Source organism: Spinacia oleracea, chromosome 3 (genome assembly GCF_020520425.1).
Source record: "Spinacia oleracea cultivar Varoflay chromosome 3, BTI_SOV_V1, whole genome shotgun sequence".
Classification (NCBI taxonomy): domain Eukaryota; kingdom Viridiplantae; phylum Streptophyta; class Magnoliopsida; order Caryophyllales; family Amaranthaceae; genus Spinacia; species Spinacia oleracea.
The window spans coordinates 50,630,415-50,638,007 of NC_079489.1; the positions used below are offsets into that span (position 1 = coordinate 50,630,415).

The window sequence follows — 7,593 nt, forward strand, 5'->3', positions numbered from 1 at the left end:
GATTGAATAGTCCTAACCTGATTCATCGTGTCCTCTATCATTTGGGGACCTAGTACAACGGTTTTACTGATGTCACTCCAACATAAGGGACTTCTGCATTTTTGCCCATACAATGCTTCGAATGGTGTCATTCCAATACTGGCATGATAGCTATTGTTGTATGAAAACTCAATTAGATCTAGGCTATCTTTCCATCCTCCTTGAAAATCAATCACACAAGCTCTTAGCATATCCTCTAAGGTTTGGATAGTCCTTTCGGTTTGTCCATCTGTGGCTGGATGGACGCTGTACTCATTTTCAATGTCGTACCAAAGCTCTTCTGTACACTCTTCCAGAAATTCGAAAGGAACCTAGAATCCCTATCTGATACGATATCCTTAGGAACTCCATGTAATCTTACTACATGTTTGATGTAAGCTTTGACAAGTTGTTCCATTTTCCAGGTTTCTTTCATTGGTATGAACACTGCCGACTTAGTCAACCTATCCACTACTACCCAAATGGTGTTATTCCACTTTTCGACTTGGGTAAACAAGTGACAAAATCCATTGAGATACAGTCCCACTTCCAACTCGGAATCTCTAAAGGTTGGACCTTTCCATGAGGTCTCCTATGCTCAATCTTAACCTTCTGACAAGTCAAACATCTTGCCACGAATTCTGCCCTGAGGTTTATTAGTTATGGATGATTCAACTACTCTTATTGTTCCAGCTGGCTGGCAAATTTATGACGAATCAACTTCTTCTTCCCGCAAGTCTGCAACATTAAGAAAAATAATGTCGATGGCTTCTACCTCCATCCCCCTCTTCTTCTTTCCTCCACCCGTCTTCTTCATTTCTTCTTCCTTCACCTTCTTTTTCATATTTTTTCGATCTTCTCTAACCAGTTCTCCCTCACCATGGTGTATCTTCAATCCTCTCTGGTCTTTCTTATTTCGATCATCTGATCAATTTAAGGGCGTTTTTTGTTTTTGATGGGTACCTTTGAAGATTTTTCTCCTTTCAGATTTCTGACAGCAAGCCGATGGAGAGTTGCCAGACATGTGGATGGAGATGGGTCTTCTATTGGTAAGTGAATCTAGGTGTTAATGGCATATTGTGGTCGAATTTCAACTCCAATTCGCTAATCTGGTATGTAAATTGTAGTTGCACCTTCGATTTCAATGGTTTCTGGGTTGTGGGTTTAGATTGGGGTTGTTCTTGTTTAACCTTTCCTTCCAAATTTCGATTTAATTATAGGTGCTTAGTATATTGTGAGAGTGTTTTGGTGCTATATGGTTGTGAGTATAGTTTGAATAGAAGTTCAATTTGCAGGCAACTGAAATTAGGGCGCGGATTTGAGGTCCCCTGCCTGGATTTTTGATTTTATGTTGTCGGTAATTTGACTGAACATAATTGAATTAACAAGTTTCTGATTAATAGAGTTGGTATATTGTTGATTTTACTGGATATGTGTGAGTTCCTGGATTTTTGGTTTTATCTTGTGGGCATTTTAAGGTTTTTAGACCCTGTTTTCTGTTGGGAATCAACATGTTTTAGAATGCAACCCGATGTAATTACGTGAGCTACATGTTTGCACAATTTCTGTTGGACTTTATGTCAAATTATTGACAGGATAATGTCTCACAAGTGTTTACCCGATCTGATTACGTGAGCTATATATTTGTATAATTGACAAGATTGTGGCTCACAAGTGTTTACAAATGAACTTACTTTAAAAACTATAATCTGGTATTCATGGTTGTCACAGACGGGAAACCTTCACAAGATACTCAAGCCTCGTAGGTGGACCATAATCAGAACCATGCGAAAGAAATAAGAGTTTATTTTTGTGTTAGCTGAGAATGGTACAAAATTAGTATCTCTTTAGTGTTTGATCGCTTTTCCGTTATTCTTCATATCATATGCAAGAGAAATAAAATACTTATATATGATTAGATAGAACCAAAATATCAAATGCCTACAATTAATGTTATAATATTACTATGTAGAAGTGTAGAACCATTAACCAGTAGGATACATTTTCCATGAAGCCAAACAATAACACAATACTTTAAAGCACTTTGATGATATTCAATGAGTACTGGGTTGAGGATGCTGAGGACGAAAATGCCTACAGTTACTGTTATAATATGACTATGTAGAAGTATAGAACCATTAACCGGTAGGATACGATTTCCATGAAGCTAAACAATAACACAATACTTTAAAGAACTTTGATGATATTCAATGAGTACTCGGTTGAGGATGCTGAAGACGAAAAACCACTATTAGTCTATTACCATGCCATTCCGAAATGAATGATTGTAAAGCGGACTCTGTCTCCATCATACCGCCCACTAATAATAAAATTAAATGGATATTCTGAAGAAAAAAGAAGGAAAAAAAGAAGAAGAATAGAGGCAAAAGAGATAGACATAGTAGAGAGATTTACAATAGGGAGGATAAGAAGGGAGTAAAAATTGAAGTGAGATTTGGGGTTTGTGGATTTTATTTTTGAACTAAACAGTCGTTCTAATCGGTTATGAGTTTTATGGCACATCCCTTGGGTTGAATACACAAATCTTTCCTCGATACGTGTTGATGAGCCAAACATGACCTTGGTAATACTTCAAGGATTTGTTCCTTTTTTACTCTTCAAGGTTATGTGGTCCAACCCTTTTAAAAGAAAGGAGTGCTTATTTAGAACAGTAAAAAGACTGTAAACCTAAACCCTTCTGAAAGTGAGAACACCATATTTAGAACAGTAAAAAGACTACATTGTCCCTAAATTTCTTCTTTGACTGATTAATTTCAACTGGGCAACAATCCATTCGGATGTAGCCCCCTGGAATGGTCCAAGCTTGATCAGTTTAAAGAACTCAAGGCAGGAGCGGAGATTGTTGTCGTCGCTACTCCTGGAAGACTGGTTGATTTGCTGAAAGTGAAAGCATTAACAATGAAGAGAGCAACATATATGGTGCTTGATGAGGTAGATCGCATGTTTAACCTTGGTTTTGAGCCGTAAATAAGGTCTATTGTTGGTCAGATCAGGCCAAACCGTCAGACTTTACTCTTTTCAGCCACGATGCCTAGAAAAGTTGAGAAGTTGTAAAAAGAAATACTTTCTGATCCAGTGCGTGTTTCAGTAGGGGTGGTAGGTATGGAAAATGAAGATATAACTCAGATTGTTCAAGTGCTTCGTAAGATGTAGATAAATTACCTTGGCTCCTAAAAAAGTTGCAAGGAATGATTGATGAAGGTGATGTTTTGATGTTAGCTTCGATAAAGGCCTCCATAGACGAACTTGAGTCTCAGCTTGAACAGAAAGGGTTCAAAGTTGCTTCTCTTCACGGTGATAAAGGTCAGGCTTCTCGGATGGAGATACTGCATAAGTTTAAAGCTGGGACATACCATGCTCTAATTGCTACGGATGTTGTTGCTCCAGGTCTTGATATAAAGTCAATCAAGTCTGTCGTTAACTTTGACATTGCAAAAGATATGGATATGCGTGTGCATCGTATTGGTTGCTGGTGATAAAGAAGGAGTCGCATACACTGTTATCACACAAAAGGTGGCTAGGTTTGCTGTGGGAAATTGTCAATAGTTTGATCGCTGCTGTTCAGAATGTGTCCGTGGAACTGATGGATCATGCCATGAAGGTATGCTATTTTCACTCTTACTTTATCTGATGTTTTTGGTATGCTTCTAATGTGACATTGATTATTGAGCTTGACATAAAATATTGAATGACTTTTTTTATTAAGAGCTGAGGGATTCTATCTTATGGGTCACTTGGCTGATAAATGAATGGTATTATTATTTTTCTAGGACTTCTGTTAGCTGTATTTTGTTTGGAATTCATATATTTTGTAGCTGCTTCGTTACTACTACAAACTACAGTACCTAATTTATCCCTGTCACAAGGTTGTGTTTTTTGGGTTTTGCTGGGGGTTTTTGGGCTATACAAAGTATACGCTAGAGAGCTTATGCAGAAAGAATTGAAATACCACTACATAAATATACTTCCAGATTATGGAGTTGATTTCTTACTGAAGATAGGTGCATCAACAGAATGTGGTTGGATGTAAGCTTTAAAGGGGACAGTCTTACAGAGGCCATAGAGCCTTTAAAGTTTAGTGCTCCATACTCTGGTGCTTCAGAATCATTTCTCAATTATTGATAGAGCCTAGGACAAGAACGTTGTAAAAACCAATGGTGCTTCCTGCATGCAATCGTCCCTTGTTTTTTTGCTATGTACTTAGAACTGTTGTGTGTCCTACTGTCTTCTGTTTTTTGACATTTATTTCTATCAATCATGTTTATAGGATGGAAGATTCAGGTCTAAACGTGATGCAAGGGAAGGAGGTATGGCTTCTATAGTTCTACCAAATTTCCCTATTGGTCTTTCAAAATACTTGCTGATTTAAGTTTTATGCTCGCCTTATTACGTCTCCTTGTTATTTCTTGAATAATTTCTACAAACACTTTTTGCAACTTGCAAGTGTTAACTTTTTAGAAACTATGCCAAAAGTTGAGTCATAGTGTTACAATAACTTTTTCTAATTGACGATTCATGTGTTTTGCAGGTGGTGGAAATAATGGAAAAGGGAGAGGAGGAAGAGGTGTTGGTGGTCGAGGTGTTCGTGGTGTAGAAAGTGGGATATAGTGTATTTTTTGTTTGGTTTTTGGTTTAAATGGGATTATTATTAAGATTAATCATTAATGTGCATTTTTTGCTATGGACATTTTTCTCAAGAAAGATTATCACTTTCACTTGAGAAATTGTATTTGAAGGTATTGACCCTTACCTGAACTATGATGAAGTTATTTTTTTCTAAAAGCTTCTTTATGAAAAAAGACCGGAAATTTCATATATATCTATCTAACTATCTTTTTTTACATTGATCATCAGGACGTACGAGCTCAAGGTTGGTTGACACCCTACTCCACCATATTTACTACCTCTATATGATATTATTTCTACTCTTGAGATCGTGATAAAAGCATCAATTTGGAACTTCAATAAGTGTTATGGACTAATGTTATAATCTAATAATTGTTTCATAAGGATAATATCCCCATGTATTATTGAAATGTTTTCCTGGTTTACTAATTTCTTGATTTTGTTAACGTTATCTTGTTATTTCTGTGATGTTCATGTACATGATGATGCATCAGGCAGTAATTATGTATTCGTATGGATCAATATATGTTTCAGTGAGGCCTATTCCTTCTATTTATTTGCTTTCATTTGTTAGGAGAATACTTATCACGTTGATGAATGATGATATCTTTTGGCTCCACTATCTGCTAGAATTTTATCCTATTTCCCTGTTTAAGGATTTTATGGTGTAATTGTGATGCACATGCTCAGGAAGAAGAAATTGATAGTTCAATGGAGAAAATTTATATGTCTGGCGATGTGGTGGTGAATGGGTTAAGCTGCAGATTAGGGAACTACGATCCCAAGCTTCCAAGTATGACCATGAGCTAGCAGAATGTGGTAGAATAAAGCAGTATGAATTGGAGAAATGTGCTGCTGAAGACCTTGCAGTGAAGTCAGCCCCTTCTGTTTGCCAGAATCAAATAGTAAGGGTTTTGAAGAGGAAGAAACGGAAAGAAGAACAACCAATTTGGCTGCCTACTCATCATGACATGGCTTGTTCTCATATTTTGGTATAGCTTTTTTATTGGACTTTTAAAATTCTTTTTTAATATAGGTAAGGATGACTTCTACCATCAATAACTCCAAACATGAGGTTGAGTTACAGGGGATTTCAGACCTCTTACTCATGGTTGGAGCTCCTAGATTTTCCAGTCTGGCTCACATTACGATACAACTGAAAAGTCATTTTTCTCTGCTTTCCCTTAAAGATGAATCCTTCTAATACAAAATTGTTTTGCAGTAAATAAGAGACTTTTTGGTGACTTGGCTTATTTGGATGATGACCAGTGAAATACTGGGGAGAACAAAACTTATGCTGATAAGTTGTGGGCATATGGGTTTGGTTTTGCTCCCTATACAAACTTGCATGTTTCTATACCCCCTACATCCTAAATCACGTGAGACTTCTAAGTGCTAATGATATTGTGACTTAAGCTGAGTCAGTTTTCCATGAATTTTGAAATCTTTGTCTGTGGGAGTATTAAGAAAATTAATCATATTTCACGTGAGAGTGAGAGTGTGAGTGTGAGTGTGAGTGTGAGTGTGAGTGTGAGTGTGAGTGTGAGTGTGAGTGTGAGTGTGAGTGTGAGTGTGAGTGTGAGTGTAAGTTATAAACTATAATATGATAATACAACATTTTGGCAATTTGCACAAGACCCTGCTTGGAGCATAACTACATGTTGTGTCATGGAATTGGTGTGATATATGTAGAATCTTATGTTCTGTATGATCTATGATCTTGTGCTCAACTTGTAACTTGATCATTCTTAATGATGAAATGCATTGTCTCCCGCTCTTTGTAGCTTCATACACCTTTCTATGAGGTGTTTAGTATGGATGAAAACTACATTTTTTGTAGTTATATATGGAGCTTATGAAACATCTTGTGATGTAAATGTTTTAAAGCTTCTTTTTACTAGGAAACTCCGAGTCCGTTGTGAGGTCAAAATTCATCGTCTTTTCGGTGGGAATTCGCGCGCGATAGCGTGCGGTCCGAATCCTAGTTTTCCCAAAAGCCAAAACATCTTGTGAAAGTTCTAAGCTAACGGAACCAAGGCGGATCTAAACGTGTCGGTGGACGATTGTAGAGTAACTACAAGTGGAGTTCTCGTTCTTGTTCGTGAGGAGTGGGAGTACACACATCAAATGTATGTATTCGTTTAATCTATACTTTTGCATGAGATTCTAGATGTGGGATTGTTTTCCGCTTTGTTAATTAGTTAGATTGGCAATTAAGAAACTAAATGTCAATTCCCACCAACCCCACCCTTTGTAATTAATCATGTTGACAAATCAAGTTCTATTGAAACCCTAGCGTACCTTGCCCTAGTAATCTTATCAGTTGCATAATTAACCCTAATTGGATTTTCTACAATCCTACCACCTTTGCAATATCGAAAAGCGCTTCCTTGTCATAATATTCAACCGATAATCTAAAATCTTAATCCAAACTGTGATTTTATCAAACTCATTAATTGAAGGTCTAAAGTTTGGTCTTCAAGTTGTTAACATTAGATAATGATCATGGATAAACGAAGGGCCTCCATAAAGAGCTTTTTCATAATCCTCAACCATCCAAAAACGGAGGAAAAAACTCATTTCCTACATCAATAACCTCAAGACCACCATTAATTCTCCACATCGCTCTTGCTCTTGCATCAAGGAAGGATAATCTAATATTTAAACCTAAGCACTTACCCATTAAGGTCAATTTCCATGGTGATCTCAATCTAGATAAGGTTTCCTTATTGAATTGAACTACTAAATTACCTTATTATCGCAGATTCCTCTTGTTGATCATTCCAATCTTCTTGGCTTCTTCAAACCTTGACTCGATTTTGCTGCCGCTTCTCGAAAGGATATTTGAACTTTCTCACGATGTTGGTTGACATTACTATGATCGAATTGATTCTTAGGACTTGGTCTATCTTGATATGGATTTGCATG

The 7,593-nt window shown here is 36.9% G+C and overlaps 1 long non-coding RNA gene across 5 annotated transcripts; it reads left to right on the forward strand.

Annotated features, from left to right (window-relative positions):
• The first annotated feature begins 664 nt into the window (after nt 1-664).
• On the forward strand, nt 665-6,986 carry LOC110796409 (uncharacterized). Of its 5 annotated transcripts, none has more exons than XR_008930492.1 (5): nt 665-3,640; nt 4,307-4,346; nt 4,568-4,775; nt 4,894-5,657; nt 5,888-6,981. It is a non-coding gene; the product is annotated as an uncharacterized lncRNA (long non-coding RNA). The 5 variants fall into 5 exon arrangements; XR_008930493.1 differs by having other exon boundaries at nt 680-3,640; nt 4,894-4,909; nt 5,356-6,986; XR_002535582.2 differs by lacking the exon at nt 5,888-6,981 and having other exon boundaries at nt 682-1,067; nt 2,823-3,640; nt 4,894-5,217.
• The last annotated feature ends 607 nt before the right edge of the window (nt 6,987-7,593 follow it).